The sequence below is a fragment of the Nyctibius grandis genome, unplaced genomic scaffold (assembly GCF_013368605.1).
Source record: "Nyctibius grandis isolate bNycGra1 unplaced genomic scaffold, bNycGra1.pri scaffold_68_arrow_ctg1_2, whole genome shotgun sequence".
Taxonomy (NCBI): Eukaryota; Metazoa; Chordata; class Aves; order Nyctibiiformes; family Nyctibiidae; genus Nyctibius; species Nyctibius grandis.
The window spans coordinates 22,019-39,769 of record NW_027167601.1 but is presented as its reverse complement, the minus strand read 5'-3'; the positions used below and the strand labels follow the sequence as shown (position 1 = coordinate 39,769).

At 36.6% G+C, this 17,751-nt stretch overlaps 1 long non-coding RNA gene across 2 annotated transcripts; it reads right to left on the bottom strand.

Moving 5' to 3' along the window:
* Positions 1–2,527: 2,527 nt before the first annotated feature.
* Positions 2,528–14,735, bottom strand: LOC137677461 (uncharacterized). 2 transcript variants are annotated; one of them, XR_011050279.1, is made up of 4 exons: positions 14,640–14,735; positions 12,022–12,121; positions 4,188–4,248; positions 2,528–2,684 (listed from the first exon to the last, which is right to left on the bottom strand). It is a non-coding gene; the product is annotated as an uncharacterized lncRNA (long non-coding RNA). The 2 variants fall into 2 exon arrangements; XR_011050278.1 differs by lacking the exons at positions 2,528–2,684; positions 4,188–4,248 and adding an exon at positions 11,486–11,563.
* Between the last annotated feature and the right edge of the window lie 3,016 nt (positions 14,736–17,751).

Sequence of the window (17,751 nt, the reverse complement as noted above, 5' to 3'; positions counted from 1 at the left end):
CACAAACGAGAAAAACTAAAGCAGGGTTCAAAAAAAAAAAAAAGCTGTGAAAATTTCTGACACAAATAGTAAAAGCATTAACAAAAAAGAAAAAAAAGGAAAGTTACCTCAGAAACAGGTACATTTTCTCCGAGTTCAGATGTGTGTAATGCCAGTAAACCAATCACTCGAGCAACTTTGGCCCGTCTTCATATCAAATAAATTTTTTGTAAGTGCAGAAAAACTACTTCAAAATATAACAAAAACAATGATGTCTTGTTCATATTTTACACAGATTGCTAAGGGCAGAAAATAGTTGATGTGCTATTTACAGCTCAGATTTTCTTCTTATTTCCATTTTCTTTGTATCATCAAATTATTTCAGTATTTCAGCTCAATTTAGCAATAAATTCATGCATGAAAACATTTCTTTCCTTTAGCACTGAAGAATGAAGATTCTTTAGTTTGTTACAGTCTTACTCACGAGTCATGCGCACGTTCAGTTTTCTTAGAACACGGAAAACCCTTATAGATCATTTCAAACTTTTCAGTATAGCTGACAAAACAGATATGAAATGTGTATCAGAAAATCAGTTTTAAATGTTTCATTAAAGAAAAACTTGACTAAAATAATCAACATTTATGAAACAAACAGCAGAGGGCACTATCACCTTGAAATATTTCAGATAGGCATTTTAAAAGGTACTATTACAGTTATTTTACTACTGTTACGGTATGGCTTGGTTTAATCAGTGATTTTTAAGTAACACTATTTGATACACTAAATTATATAACTTCTAGATAAAATTTTAGAGATTTTCTATAATCTTTGGTCCTGTGAAATAGCAATATATGAATTCAATGATGAAAAAATTCAATGTTATATACACCATCATACTGCCAGTCAGGTATCACAGCAGTCTGACAGGCTAAAACACTCCTCAAATACACTGTTAAAGAATATCTTTAATAAAATTCAGTAATAATTTCATATTTGAAACAATTAATTTTAAATAATTGTTACTTACATATCCCAAGTGGCGGCTGCACGCAGCTGCTGAATCAATATAGGAAACTATAGTTGAAAGAAGATAAATAAACATTAGTGATTTTCAGTGACCTGATATGTTGCAATGATAAACAAAAAAATCAAAATATCAGTAATTTCATAAAAACTTATCTGGATAACATTTGCAAAAAGTATTATCGTAGACAAATACTGTAGATATTGTCCGAACATTGGTTAAAAAAAAGAAAAGGCTGAGTTAAAATACAATTTCTTTCTAGATTCTTGCTTTAAACTAAACTCCTAAACATATACCTGTGTGTCAAAAAAACCCATTTTTTTTAATGAATAACACTATAGAGAGAAAACAACCCTGATACTTTCATCTACAAACACAGAGATCATCATATAGTATTACCCAACAAGTACTTAATAAATGAAATGTATTTTGTGAGAATGGACAAAAATAGTTGGCAAATACTAGAATAATGAATGGACTGCTAGCACACATAATCAGCCACTTAAGAACCAAACTGCATAATTACTAACTCACTTCTAAAAGGTTCTATTAATTGGCAATTCAGTTATTGGATTATTGTCCCCAAAGAAATTCTCCAATGATAATGGAATACACCTCCCAGCAATTCTGTTTCCTGTTTTCACAAGAATTCTATGGCATAAAACCTACCATTGCTTCCAACCTGAATGTTCCTCATTGAATTCTTCTGGCAGTGCAATTTCGCCCTTAATATCTCTCTCTCCAGTGATGACATGTGTCAGAATATGACTTAGGTGCATCAGTATAAACGCAGGAGAAGGCAGCGGTTTACTTTTTATTAAATAAACTGAAAAGCGCACACCTCAGAATAGCCTCTGTGACGCTTTTATATAATGGGAAGAATAAGTATTTCTCTCCTGCACATGCAATACTGAGAAACATGTTAAACCGCTACAGAGGATACGAGCAAAATTGTTTGTCTGGTAGAAAACAGTTCTTGAAAGGTGAAACCACCATTTAGGTATATACTGAAATGAGACTCCTGAGAGAGCATGCTCACTCTGAAGTGGAGTTTAATGAAAGTTTTACTGTATGTTCTTTAGAAAGATTTTCTTGCTATTCTTCACAGACGTAGGGCCAAATAAAATTGATTTAACAATTCAAACATGGACTTTTTTCAGTCTTCTAGGTCACTTAATGATTTACGAAGACTAACATTTCATCATACGTTATTTCACACTCTCCATCAAGATTAGGTTTTACCCCAATCTTTTTATTAATACAACAAATCTATATGTAAACATATCTGAAATCTAAGAGAAAGAATTAGTTTCCCTCAGCTCTTTTAAAAATCTCTGACGTGGAATTTAGTAATTTTTTTCGTTATCGTGTACTTAATTTGCCATATTATTTTTGTCCGTACAGCAATGATTTCTTGAAATATAACTAAAAGACCTCATTTTTGTTACAATGGCAAGTATGTAAACCATGCTGATTTCTTCAAAGATTTATTATTTACCAGCTGAGAGCTAATTAGCCTGCTTGCAACTTCCTTGTGGACAGCCACAGTACACAGATAGTCCAATAAGTTCAGTTTAGAACGTGCTGCTCCTGTATTCTTCTCAGTACAGTCAAGCAGGGAACATATTCGTTGCAAGAAGTCATTCCAGTCCATGTCTGTCATAGATGATCACTTCTCAGCTAACCATAAGAAGCAAACAAGTAAAAGATAATGGATCTTTGATGTTGCTTTAACATACTAGAAAGTAACATCAACATGAACAGATAAGTTCCAAAGTTTTGATCTAATTACAATTTTAATACTTAAAATATTAAACAAACATGTTATAATTCATGTCTGAAGATTATAGAAATTAAAAAAGAAGAAAAACAAAGCATAAAAATGTAGCAATAAAAGCTTCAAAACATTTCTGAAAGTGCAACCCTGCTAAGTCCTTGGACTTCATTTAAGTAAACGTTTATTGGCATTATATTTAGGAAAGGTAGTAGCTGTCCTTAATCGTTACTAATTCTTAATAAGAAAGTGCAGTTTCATTAGAGTAAATTTGAGGCAAAACCTAATGAAAGTCAGTGAAATCTCCTCAGTATCAATAAATCGAAAATGTGTTTAGTTATTCCTACAGGCAGGTATCCATCTAGTTAAGCCTCAGTAGTATCAGAACATAGATGACTTCAGGAGGAACACAAAGAAGTCAAGTCATTAGGACAATTAACATAAATCCTGTGGTTCAATTCACTGACCACTGTACATGAAGAGAGAATTTTCAAGAACTTCCTTATCAGTCTCAATGGATAACTTCACTCTAGCAGCCATACATTCCCTCAGTTTTGGTTAGTTATTAATAAATAACTTATTTGCCACCCTGATATGTTCCAGCACAGAATATTTAAGAGCACGCCTTCCGTCTTTTACTCCAATTTTACACTTACGTAACAATACGTACTAATGAAGGCAATTATAATTTACATTAGTAAAGGTGAAAAGAGTTTGGGTTTTCAGGTATTTATCTTCATTTTTCCATACTGTCTTTAATCATTATTGACAAGCAGCATCCAATTTAGTACCTTCAAAAACAATCAGAAAGTTGTCCAGAAAAAAGCTACAATCCTGAAAGTGTTAAACAGCAAAGAACAGTCCCATATTAAATGAATACAGACAACAACAGTTAAACATATCAGAACATCAGTGTGATAATTTAGCTACTTAAATGCAATATGAAATAAAATACCACCCCCTTAAGCACTTAAATCTGATCATTTTTGCCTAGGATGTTAGCCAAATAAAAAATATTTTCTGCTGTTACAGTCGTGATTGGGAGACTGGGGGACATTGTGTTCCTTCCAACTATAAAATTTCTTCAACAAATTAACTCTCCAAAATACATACTTTATAGAAAGAAAAAAGGAACTTCTGTGTCTAGGAAGAGGTCCTGTGTGAATCCTAGAAGGACTCCATATCTGACTGACATCCCTCTTCAAGCACAGTAAAGTGTAATACTATTTCCTTAAACAGACTATAGGAAATTTTCCAGGGGAAGAAACGTTACTCATGACAATGAGTAGCCTTTTGTTTTCAGAAATAACAGCAGCCTTTTGAGACATTAAAAACAACAGCAACAAAAAAAAAATCCCAAACAACTCCACACTATCTTTTGGGACATGATTCCTGTAACAGAACCATACCTGAATATGTTGGTATATGTAAAGTTTTCAAGTCAAATCTAACTGGCACCTGCTTCATTATCTGGAAAAATAAACAAACATAACAACTAGCTTTAATACATTTCCAGAAATCTCTAAGTAGCTGAACAAGAAAACACAAATATGCACAAATTGTACAGGATGGGTGTACAAACCACTGCTCATTACTGAGGCATTTCCCATTGTTTTCTGGTATGTATTTCTTCCACGCAGATATTTGAGATTTAACTCCGTGGTTTTAATATAATTACATTGTTAGAACGTCCATTGAAGTGATTTTTTTTAAATGGGAATACAAAATGATAGGATTTTTTCAGTTTACATTTTTATCTTGCTTGTAAGTGGAAAAATATTTGCATTTGGGTTTCAAAAGCTACAGAAAGGAATACGCAGCTGAGACCTCATGAAATGTCTTAGCAATTCATTGTCATACAGTAAACACATATATACACACTAGATCATTCTAGAATATGTAATATTCTCACCAACTACTCATTCATAAGGTATGGCGGGTTTTTGCCACAACACATCATTTTCTGGTACATCCTGAAGTCGGATGACTGCCAGGGACTGAGCATTTGAGTGTGATTTTCAGTAACTAAAGCCTACAAACAAGGTAACTGTATTCTGGAATTTAGCCTTTGACAGATGAAGCCTCGGTGTAACTAGAGAGTTATTTTCTAAAAAAGGTCTTCAATTCCACAAAGCTGCAGAACACAGGGAAATTTTACAATATAAGCCGACATTTCAGCTTTTAAAATTCTGCCAGCATCTAGTAAATCCCTTTCCAGGAGATTAAATTGCAAGCTCTTCAGCTTCACCAGGTGTCAGTATCATCCTTTAGTGTGAAGACTGCCAAGTATGCAATAACTCTGACTACATGTCCCTGGAATTTAGCAGGCTGTTTTGCATTAATTCTGATCTAGCATTGCATGATAAGGAGATTAGTCTCCACGTGCACATTAATACGTACACTTACCCCTAATCTTATCTCTTATATTTGCAGTAAGAAGAGAAGCAGTGAAGGGCTAAGGCTTTGTGTCAGAGTCCTGAGATAGAACTGAGCATTTACAGAGGTGGCATTCAAATGCATCATTACCTTTGAAATTCTCCACTGGCAACAACGTCCCTCACCCCAAACACATTAAAACAGTATTGTTGGGTAGTTACTCTATCTAGCTGTATAAGATTTTTAATTTTTGAGAGTGTTAGGAATTGAATTAAAACAAACAAAAAAAAATTGTTATAATAAAGCAATATATCGTAGCAGAGTTCCACGACGCAATCCACGAGAGGGCTCGGAGTAAATGCACGCAGACCAATATGGTCGTTAAGCAAATCTCATTTATTCGCGTATCTGAGGGTACATTTATACTATTTCACTACCGTGCACGCTCTGTGTGTGTGTCGTCTTAATCCTAATTGGTTAACATACCTTACATGTACTAATATGATTGGTGAGCATGCTTTGTCCACGCGCCTCTATATTAGTTCTAATTGGTTTATGCTAACAGGCCATACTATGCTGTCATGACATTCTTCTTGTATCAATCTTGTTTCGACTTCTACATATTTCGCTTGTCTCAGTAGCCAAGGTCCTTGCTCGTCGTTATGATTGGTCAGTTCATCACCACCTACTACCACCCCCTTGGACATGGCTCGTTCAGTACGTGACCATTGTCTCGTAGAAACCCCACAAATCCCCCTTTTTGTTTTTGAACGAGCCAGGTAATAACTGCCGAGTGTGACCGTTTTCCTGCATCAGTAAAAACAGTTAGTCCAGTCACAGGTATCTCTGATCTGATAGGTTGTTCTTCCCAATCCTGTTTGTAAATAAACTGTAGCTTTTTATCTTTTGGTAAATGGACCAACAATTGTCCAGTAAAGTCCTGTAAAGCCATTTGAAAAATAGTTGACTGATTTGTTAACCACTGTAGATATTCCTTCTTGATAGGTACATAGATAGAATCTGGATCCAGGCCATTAATTTCTGTAATTCTTTTACGCACTTTAACAATCAGTTGTGCTATTGCTTCCACTCTGGTACAGATTGTTGTCCTAGGATGAAAAGGTGGAAAAACCCATTCTATGATTTTAACAATTGGATTTAATTGAACTATTAAAGCTTTCAAATGTTTGTTTTCCAGTGATGTGTTTGCTATAATTGCTGCGAGTGGCTCATTTTCAGTAATGCGAGCCACGTCCTGTGTTGCCACCTTGTGTGCAATTTTGTCTATAGCTGCTTGTTGATCTGCTGTGAGAGTACGGCTCACAGTGACATCAGGGTTTTGTCCAAGCAATGGCATTAATGGTGCTATATCATCATTTGTAATGCCACAAGTATTACGAACCCACTGCAATTCTCCTAACAATTTCTGAGCATCAGCCAATGTTGATACATCCACTTTTAGAGTGATTTTTTGAGGTCGTATTGTTTGCTTAGTTACCTCCCAGCCTAGGTATTTCCAAGGCTCTGATCTTTGTATTTTTTCAGGGGCAATTTTCAGTCCCCGTTGTTCTAGCATTTTTTCTAACACAGGTAACACAAATTCCACCTTCAAATCCTGACCAGCAATCAAAATATCATCCATATAATGATAAATCAAAAGATTAGGAAACTTTTGACGAAAAGGTTGTAAAGCCCATGCAACATATAATTGACACAATGTAGGAGAATTTTTCATACCTTGAGGTAAGACTACCCATTCATACCTTTTAGCAGGTTCCTGCTTGTTAATACTAGGAACTGTGAATGCAAATTTGGCACAATCATTTTCATGTAAAAATATTGTGAAAAAACAATCTTTTAAATCAATTACTAAAATTTGCCAACCTTCTGGAATCATGGTAGGAGTAGGTAGTCCAGGCTGTAATGCTCCCATTTCTTCCATAATATCATTTATGGCCCGCAAATCATGAAGCAATCGCCATTTGCCTGATTTTTTTGGAATAGTGAAAATTGGAGTATTGTAAGGACTTGTAGATGGTCTGATATGTCCTGCTTCTAGCTGTTCTTGGACTAACAGTTCAATCTGTTCCAGCCTGTCTGATCTAAGCGGCCACTGATCCACCCATACTGGTGTTTCCATTTTCCATTTTAAAGGTAGGACAGGCCCTTTTTCAGTGACCGCTCCTAAAAAGGCGTTACCAATTTTGCACCCAATTGTGTTAACACATCTCGTCCCACAAGAGATACTGGCACCCTCATAACATAGGGTCTAACATTCACACAGACTCCATCTGTAAATTGTAGCTGTACCGGTTGCTGACTCATCATTGGTAAAGTACAACCCCCAACTCCAGCTATTGCTACTGGAGCCGCTTGCACAGCCCAAGTGTGTGGCCAGTGCTGTTGTGCAATAATTGTAACATCAGCTCCTGTATCAATTAGCATAGAGATCTGTCTTTCCCCGTGCTGATTCCTTAATGTTACTCTTTCACGCGGTTGGTTTCTCGTGATGTCAATAGCAAGATTAACCAATGCCTGTCCAGTTGATCCGAAACAACCCTCCCCCCTGTCTTTGTCTTCCGCGTTCGGAACACAGCCCTTAAAGGGAACTAACTGAGCAATCTTTTGACCCTTTGGAATAAATACAGGCGGGGATAAGGTGTATACCATAGCACATATTTGCCCTGTATAATCTGCATCAATAACCCCTGGCAGTACAATTATTCCTTGTTTAGAAATAGATGATCGTCCAAGAAGTAACGCACTTAAACCATGTCCTAAAGGTCCTTTCATGTTAGTTTCCACCACAGTTACTTGTTTGTCTGTTAAGTATATGTCTAATTTTGTTTCCACATCCACTCCGGCACTTCCTCTTGTAGCCGCGGAGTGGCGGTCCAAGCACCCTGACTTGCTGTCTGCGCGCGCGGGCGCGGCGCGCTCGGCTGGAAGTTTCCCTGAACTCGTCTACACTCTGTTGTATTGTGATTTGACCTTTTGCAATTAGCACACCACTTTCCAGATCCCTGTCTGCAATCTCTTTTCAAATGTCCCATCTTTCCACATTTAAAGCATTTTTCCTTAGCCCTTGCTCCTGCTCCCAACAAAGGTTTCACTGTTGCTCCAACTACAGCAGCCATAACCTGAGCCTGTTCTACACCTAACATTCTGTCCACTGCTTCCAGCATAGCTGCAACACCTGCACCTCTCGGTAAACGTGCCAATGCCTTTCTAGTTTTCTCATTTGCATTATCATAAGCAAGAACATCCATTAATTTGTCTCTAGTTCTTTCATCTAAATCAGGCGTGCTTCGCAAAGCTGCATACAGACGATCTATAAATTTACCATATGGTTCTCCTATCTGTTGAAAAACTCTGGTACACGCTTGTTGAACACCTTCACTAGGAACCGACATTAATGCTTGAAATGCTCCATCCTGAGCTGCTGCTAATGCCTCAACATTAAACTGCGCTTGCCAATTTACAGTAGCAAAAGGACCTTCTCCTAACAGCATTTGAGCTGTAATATTAAAAAGAGGTTCATCTCGACCCCTAGGTGTATTAGCTATTTTATGACAAACACTAGTCCAGGCACTAAGAAAATGCAACATTTGAGAAGGAGACAACAACATAGACGCTAATTGCCGAATATCATTTGCCGTAAGAAGGTTAGTTGTAAAAATATGTTTAAGCAAAGCCTGTGTATATTGAGAGCTCAAGCCATTCGACTGTATAGACTGACGCGCCTCTTTGATGATTTTCCAATCTAATGGTTGCCAAACATTTTTTTCCTTCAGGACCCACACCTACATGCACAGGATATGCCTGTGGAAATATAACTCCTTCTAATAACGCATCCCGAATGATCCCTTTCCATTGCACTCCTCCCCTCCCTTCTCCCCCTTCCCCCGTACACGCAAACAGATGCCTTCCCTCTCCCACATTACCAGAAGGATGCAGACCGCCCTGACCACCCCCCCATCCCTGATCTAAAGGTGGAATAGGAAATTGAGGTAGTTGAGATTGTTGAGGTAGTTGTAAAGGAGGTTGGGGTGGTCGGGGTGGCCCTAATACTTGTCCCGAATACGGAGGAGGGTTTAGGGGAGATATAGTCACGTGTTCCGGTGTGTTGGCTGGACGGCGCTGCAATTCTTGTTTTAATTCTTCCAATCGTCTACCAAGCTCTGCCATATCAAGTTCACGTCCGTCTTTTGCAGCCTTTTGAGGTGGTAACGATCCTTTCTCTTTCAATCCATGCGACTGCAGAACTACTGGCTTTGGTGTCTCTGGAAATGGCGAATCCGGTAAAGGTGGATACAGAGCAAATTCATTCTCCTTCTTGCTCTCCTGTTTAACCTCATCCGTAGAAAGTTCAATGAGAGGATTCTCTTTGTCATCATTTGCAGAGTCTGGACCTGCTTTTCGCTCCTCAGCTTGTGTCAGAGCTGTCTGTACCCGTGACGGTAAAGGAGCTGCAACTGGCATTGCTACTGGGGCCCTTGGAGCTATCTGTCCCGTAAACAGCGAGGGAGTAGCAGGCGAAGTAGCAACAGGCACTGAGGGAGTAGCAGCAGGCGAGGGAGTCACAGTAGCAGATGCCTGCGGTCCTAGAGCCATAAAAGCTGTGTGCGTAACTTCTCTCTCTGCTTTCATTTCTTTTAACGCCTCACTTACTAATTTCCATGTAGTTGACAATTTTACTGCGTCCTTATCACCACTAGCTACCGCATCCCAGAGAGATGCACCAATCTTCTCCCATAAGGTCACTTCAAAAACATCATTAAAAGTCTCAAAAAGTCCTTTATCCTTTGCCCAGAGCAGTAATTGCTTTAATACAGCTTCATCGTATTTAATTCCTCTCGTAGAGAGAATATGTTGGAGGAGTTTCACCACTGCCTCTTCTGTCTTAGTCAGGGTAGCCCCCATCTCCTCCCCAGCTGCCTGGGCAGCCCTACCCAGGTTTTAACTCCGCTAGCGATAAATCTTGGGCTTACCGCATCGGTTCCTGCCGGTGCGAAAATCCAGTGCCGGGGCAGCACTCTACAGCTGGCTTCCTCTCGTCCCTTTCCTTTCGTGCCGTTGTCCGCTGCTTCTCCGCAGTCTCCGGCCGAAGGCCCCTAGTCCGGGGGAAGAGTGGGTCCCTGTTCGGGTGCCACTTATCGTAGCAGAGTTCCACGACGCAATCCACGAGAGGGCTCGGAGTAAATGCACGCAGACCAATATGGTCGTTAAGCAAATCTCATTTATTCGCGTATCTGAGGGTACATTTATACTATTTCACTACCGTGCACGCTCTGTGTGTGTGTCGTCTTAATCCTAATTGGTTAACATACCTTACATGTACTAATATGATTGGTGAGCATGCTTTGTCCACGCGCCTCTATATTAGTTCTAATTGGTTTATGCTAACAGGCCATACTATGCTGTCATGACATTCTTCTTGTATCAATCTTGTTTCGACTTCTACATATTTCGCTTGTCTCAGTAGCCAAGGTCCTTGCTCGTCGTTATGATTGGTCAGTTCATCACCACCTACTACCACCCCCTTGGACATGACTCGTTCAGTACGTGACCATTGTCTCGTAGAAACCCCACAGCAATACATCAACTAAAAGCTGTAAGACATTCTTAATGAGCTAGATGCTCACTTCCAATTAAAAATGTTGCATTCTCTGCATCGGCCACTTACTAAGTAAAGTTGCTAAAATTATTTCCTTTTTTTTTGGCACAGAAATAAAAGGAAGACTAAAGGGGTTCTTGCTTATCACTCCTTCTACCAACACTACACGTGTCCATGCAGGCACATTACATTGTCATTGCAGTGCAGAGCTCTGATTCTTGTTTTGGTCTCCCCTTTACTGTCAAACAAGTGTCAGTCTCTGCTCAAGAGACTCCTCACAACTGTTATCGCATTAGAATCCATATGACAGAAATTGGATGGACATTTCTTGTAACTTCAGGTCCTCTTTTCGAGAGAAAATAAGTTCATATTTATTAGAAATATTACCATAGAATCACAGAATAGTTTCAGTTGGAAGGGACCTTAAAGATCATCTAGTTCCAACCCCCTGCCACAGGCAGGGACACCTTCCACTAGACCAGGCTGCCCAAAGCCTCATCCAACCTGGCCTTGAACACTTCCAGGGAGGGGGCAGCCACAGCTTCTCTGGGCAACCTGTTCCAGTGTCTCACTACCCTCACTGTAAAGAATTTCTTCCTGATATCTAATCTCAATCTCCCCTCTTTCAGTTTAAAACCGTTCCCCCTCATCCTATCACTCCATGCCTTGTTATTTATTTTGTTATACCTTTGGGTTGTCAATGATTGGTGTTATGATAAGATCAGATTCAGTGTAAATGAGCTCTTTCAATGTTGACTCCATATCCTGCTGACTTGAGCACATATTTTTAGCCTAGAACAAGAACAAAGTTTTTTAAAAAACTCTTTTGCAGAAAAAAAAGAAAGCTTATGTTTATTCCCAAACTATTTCATTTCAACATTATACCACACAGTTTGGCTATATAAACAACATATTCTAAATTACTTTTTTTATGTAGTAGCAGATAGTGCCAACTAAAAAAGTACCGGGTCCAAAAAACTTGCAACCCGAGTATAGAAAAGTAGACTGAGAAGGAAGAAGAAATCATTATCCCTTTTATACACTGGGGAAAATAAAAGAGGAGACTAAGCATCTTGCTTAACTCTTACATCTGAAGTTCTGCAAATATTTTTTTAAAATAACTTGCATGCTGTAGGAACTGCTTTCCTGTTATAATTATGGAAGGATGGAGAAGAAAGTTGACTTTGCCACAGACTCCACGCTAAAACTCCAAAGATACCACCATCCCATAATGTTATTTTTCTACTCACCTTTTTCAAGCATGAATCTCTTTGTGGAGAATTTTGGATTGGGGCAGTAGTAGCATCGCTTACTTCTACTGCAATGCTAGTTCTAGGAGTGGGACAGGAACTTAAACAAGAAATAAAAAAGAAAAAAACCAACAAAGATATTAAGTTTCACTGCAAACCACTTTTTTTGCTGTTCTTTTGAAACTTTCAGGCCATACAGGAAACTTTCAAAGCTGACAAACACAAATGATGCTATGCCTGCTCCATCAACTAAACATGAACTCCCTGTATTTAAACACATCCTGACAAGGTTAGGATTTGTTCGTCAGGTAGAAATGGGAAGAACTGGGGGGTTTCTTTTTCGTTGTTGCTGTTGTTAAATGAATGTAATTTTATTATTTTCTCACCCATAGTCAGTTCTCCAAACTGGATGCTAAAACATTATTATCTCAATTCCTAATAACAAACAACATACAAAGAGAATTAACTTGACAAAAAATTGCAATTTATTTCACGTTATTCTCTTCTGACTGCCAACTCTTGGCTAGGTAATGGGAATGAAAACCTGCCTGATTCTCATGTATGAATATGAACTGGATTTACTTTCCAGTTTTTCTTCTTAAAAAAAATCTAGTTTGCTAACTAGAAAATGAAGAAAGGAGAGACAAGAACACTGAAAATTTGCGATATTCATAAAGCTGCTAGTGAACTTGGATTTTGTAGTATACATTAATTTAAATCAAAGTGTTCAAAATCAACTTTAGAATTGTTAAAATTGGCAGGCCAAGAAACTAATTTAATCAACAACTTCAAATGAATGTGTTTTCTTGATTAGCAGAAAGTAACACACATTTAGCTGCAAATCAGTTTTATTCATTAGAAAAAAGCGACTAAATTAAAATATACAAACACCAAACAAAATTAAAGATACTCATGAAAATCAGTGATCAAATAACTAGCATAGTTGCTCTCATCCTTATTTAGTTAAAAAGGCATCTTTTATCTATTTTCAACAAAAATACATTTAAAAGGCACAATGAAGGGGTGCCAAAATATTGTCTACTAGCTAGATAAAACTACATAGAATGTCCTAATTGCTATGGTAAAAAATATATCAGGATCTGCTTGGAAGTTTAAGCAGTTCTACTTCCTAAACCAAAAAAAGAGTATGATTTCTAGCTAGGAGGCTGAACAAATTATTCTAGGGTCCCACACGCTTCAAAACATGTAGATTGTTAAATATATTTTTTTCCCAAACCTAATTAGCTGTCATATGTATTTGAGAGAGAGAAAATCTTTCCTACTTTTCCAGTTCTCAGCCGGTTTCTCAGTTTAAAACAATGGACTGAGCTAGTTGAAATTAATAAGATCTATTCCCTTTGCATATGTAGAAGCAGCTACTGCTGTCAAAAGCTGATTAACCACTTCAGCAGCTAAGTAAATTCTGGTGCCAAGTGCCACGTCAGCAGCTCCCTTCCATGGTAATGTTTTAAAACTTTATCAGGTAACACACGTTGCTTTGAGAAATCAAATCACTGAAGCAAAGAGAATTTCAGAAAATAATAAACTAAAAAACCCTCAGTATTACATTTCAAATTTTGTATTAAAATAAATGTAATTATCGCAAATAAAATATGGTGTTCTTAAAAATACATTTTTTCTACTCTCATTCGTGACATAATTTGGATTGCCTGTTGTTATACCAACTGTTTGTAATGCCATTGTAACCCTTCTTCTCAGCAGATTCCCAAAGCAAACAGCAAATGCCATTTTAAATTACTAACAGCATGGGTTTAGCTGTGATGGTAGAAGTTGTAAGTGAGATGACAAGCAATACTTAATTAAAACCAACTGAAATAACTGGAAAGTAGACAGGCTATCACGCACAATAGCACTATTTCAGGTTATGCAAGAAGCTTGAAAGAGTATTTAATTTTAAACTGCAATATTTCTGCTTGATGAGGACAAGAACAAAATCTATTTTACTATGTAATCTTCTTGTCTTGAAAGCTAGTACAAAGTTTCAGAATCGGGCCTCAACTAAAACAAATCAAAGTTAAACTAATCACTATTTTTTATTTAATACCTACATAGTATTTAGTAGATTGTTACCAATAGCTTGTGATGAAAAGCTGCAGGCAGAATTTATTAGTGGATCATAAGCTGAATGCTTATTCTTGTGTATTTAAAGTAAGCATGTTCAAAGCATATTCTCATACATATGAAGTAAGAAGGAAAGAAAGTTCTAAATAAATTCTTCTGTTTAGACAGACAGCTAAGAAATCAAAAGCCTACTTCCAAAACCCAATGTAATACAGCCATAAAAGCATTGCTTTAACTGCACACACTGCTTTAGCAGCTCCTCAAAAGTTTCTTAATATTAATTAAACTGGTGATAGAAAATTCAAAAGGAGACACACTAACAAAATGTTACAAACAGAACAACAAACTATCTGAAGAGACAAGTTAAAAAAAAACAACAACCAAACAAAGAAAAAACATAAAGGGTTTCAAGGGTTTTCTAATTGTTCTTTAGGTTTCCATACCTGAGAAGAAATATAGGGAATAAGCATGTTAGTAAGATTGACAAAATTCACAGGACACAAAATAATTAAAAAAACCGTAATGAATAATATTACCTATTTTGAAAGAATTGCTTGGTAGCTTTTTATTTGCTCTTGAGGATGACAGGTTATCTAGATTTTTATGAGTATCCACCGGCTCTTTGGCACTCCAAGACACAGATGACTCTATCTTTTCACTGCTGTTAAATAAAAAGATATTAATTACACAGATTAAAAAGAGGGATCATATCTATTATTTGTTGCAATTATTAGCATTTGATTTGGCTGTCATTCTCTAGATCAGCACACTATTGTAATATGTACCACACATACTTTTTATATTAGCAATGGCAATGAAGAAAAATAAGTTTAGAGCAAATGACTTGGAGAATATTAAAAATTCTGTAGCTCCCTCAGTAGAACTTGCATGAGAGAAACCAGGAAAACTAAATTATTAGACGATAATACCAGAGCTATAAAAAAAATATTAAAAGCTTTAGAGATCATTCAGTCTTTACAGGAAAAGTCACAACAACCATACTTCTAATAATCAACTCTGTAGCCTAGATTTAGATCAATAAAAACCACTATTTTTTTTCTTGATGATTTACATGTCACACTTGATTGCAAGTTTATTGATTTTGGTGGTTGTTGCAACACTGGTATCAGAAATAGGTACTAAACAACACAAGAGAGAATTTTAAAACAAACAGAAGACACAAACATTCAGCATTCTAAAAGAAAATTGCTTTCACATTAGTTCCCTAGATTGGAACCTAAAGTATCTTTCAAATATTTAGAACAAAAGAACATAAAAATGAACACTAAATATCCTAATTCAAAATTAAAACTAAAAACCAGCAAGGTAACAGAAGTTTGAAGCAGCCTAACTTTTTAATACATAGAACCTATTTATCACAAAAGGTTTGGGTTTTTCTGTATATATAGCAGTGTACTGTATTACAAATTCAGAAAAAAAAACATTAGATTAATGCTTTATGTCATAAGCAAAGAATATGGGTCAGCTGCATTTGCAAGGATACAAGGCTGAACCACAAATCTAAGGTGCTGTACTGATAGGCTCTGTGATGCTCTAAGCCTAATGCATAAAAACAAACAAACAAAAAATCTCAGTAGAGATAAAATCGACCCATATTTATAAGATTCTACAAAAGCTTTCAAAAAAAAAAAGTCAAATTACCGTGCATCATTGTTACATAAACAAATAAATAAAAACTAGAGCAGTTAGTTCAGAAGTAAATTTTAACACATTCTATAGCCAGGAGGAAGGAGTCTGTTAAAAGTGAACACAGTGTAATACACTAATAGGATAATCCCTAAGCATCCAACACTGTCCACTGAAGGGTGTAAAACTCCATTCATCAATTAGTTAACAACATGAAAATCCTAAGCAAAATTCAAAAGCGGGAAAATTTACAGAAAACCATAATAAAAATAAATACTTGATCGCTTAGATTTACTATACAAAAAGAACATTCAGTACCTTGAGCTTGTGCCCTGGCTGCCTGCAGAATCACCACCACAATGGCTGAGGGATCCTTTCCAGAATGGATGCTGCAATAGGTCTGTCCAGTTCAGCCTTTTGAAGAGCAACAAACAAATTGAAAAAACAGTGGCAAAGTATAGCTCCACAGAGAGATACCAGACCAGGTTTCGAACCCAGTGACACTACAGAGCAATTACTCCTGTTGTTCGCTTTTATTTGGTCAACAAATAAGTTCTCTTACAGGACAAACTTTTTGCCTCAAATCAGAATGGATAATTCATGCAACACAGAGGTATGAGACTAAGAACTAAGGAAACTGCATAGCCAATTCCAATATTTAAAACATCAGAGCTACCCTATAAATGACAGTTATATTGTTAATAACATAAGATTATATCAGCTATAAATCAAAGCCTCATAAAATAGATATGCCCATTGCTCTGGAAAAGAAAAGCCATCGAATTTTAAAACTGCCCATCATTTCTGTTACAAAGTTATCTGTTTAGCACCAGCTACAAAAATACAAAGACATACCTAATCAAAATATTAATTCTGTATACCTTCAGATAAGGATTCTGAACTTTTTCTTCGGGTAAATCAGTTAGCAGAACTTTACAAAACTTGTGTATAGTCACATTTGATCTCAGTTTGCATTAATGAGTATCACTGTGCAAAAGCTAAGTTATATGATTCCTATTTTATAAGGCCAAATATGTATTGCACACATATGCTACATAAATTTAGAACCGATTAGTAGCTTTAAAGGAGCAGCATAATTAAAAAGAGAATGCTTTGCCCTGTGTTATCCAAGGCTCAGTTATTTAAATTTAATATCCCACTTTTGCTAGTGAGCTGAGGTTTAGTTTCGTTGGCTCAGCCTATCACAGATTTTCTCCTCCTAAATCTAAACCTGGGTCATCCTAGAAACACTCAAATGAAAAAATGAGGAAAAAACCCTCCATGCTCATGATAAATATGAATTATGCTCACTCCTATTTTGTTGCTATCAGAAATGGAAATTCATTTTTTCAACTCATTGAATATATAGCCCTCTAGAATAATATAGCAATATAGTCCACTGTAGCATCTCTTAGGCTCCTGAATCTTCTCATTCTGGCAGCAAATAAAGTTGTACAGAAACTTACCCTAATTCTTTGCTTAAATCTAGACACATTACCATATTCCTGGTCTCATGAGAAGGTATTTCTAGATTATTCTTGCTCTTCTCATTAAAAATTCCTTCTAATCTGAGGTTACCATTTAACCATAGATAATTTATATTCATTTGTTCTTGTGCCAGCAATGTCCATTAGCGTAAGTATCTTAAATAGCTCTAAATCAGTGATTTTCAGAATGAGGAAGAAATGTCAGCAGAATGACTTATTTTGCTTCTTATGTTGTAAGTGATTGATAGATAAAGAGCAACAATATTAACCTTCTTTCCTCAGGACGTGGTATCCAACAGGACTGTCTGTTATTGTTAACCTGTGCATAAAAACTTTAAACTTTAGCTAATAGGATGTAAAAAAATTAAGAGCTAAATATACAAATAATTTCCGAATATCTAGGAAAAAAATAGTTTTTGAGCCAAACATCTTCTATTACCTCCCGGCACCTGGGGAATTTTCCTAGTTAAAATCCCTGACAATGTAAATTTCTGTCTAATGATCACATATAACT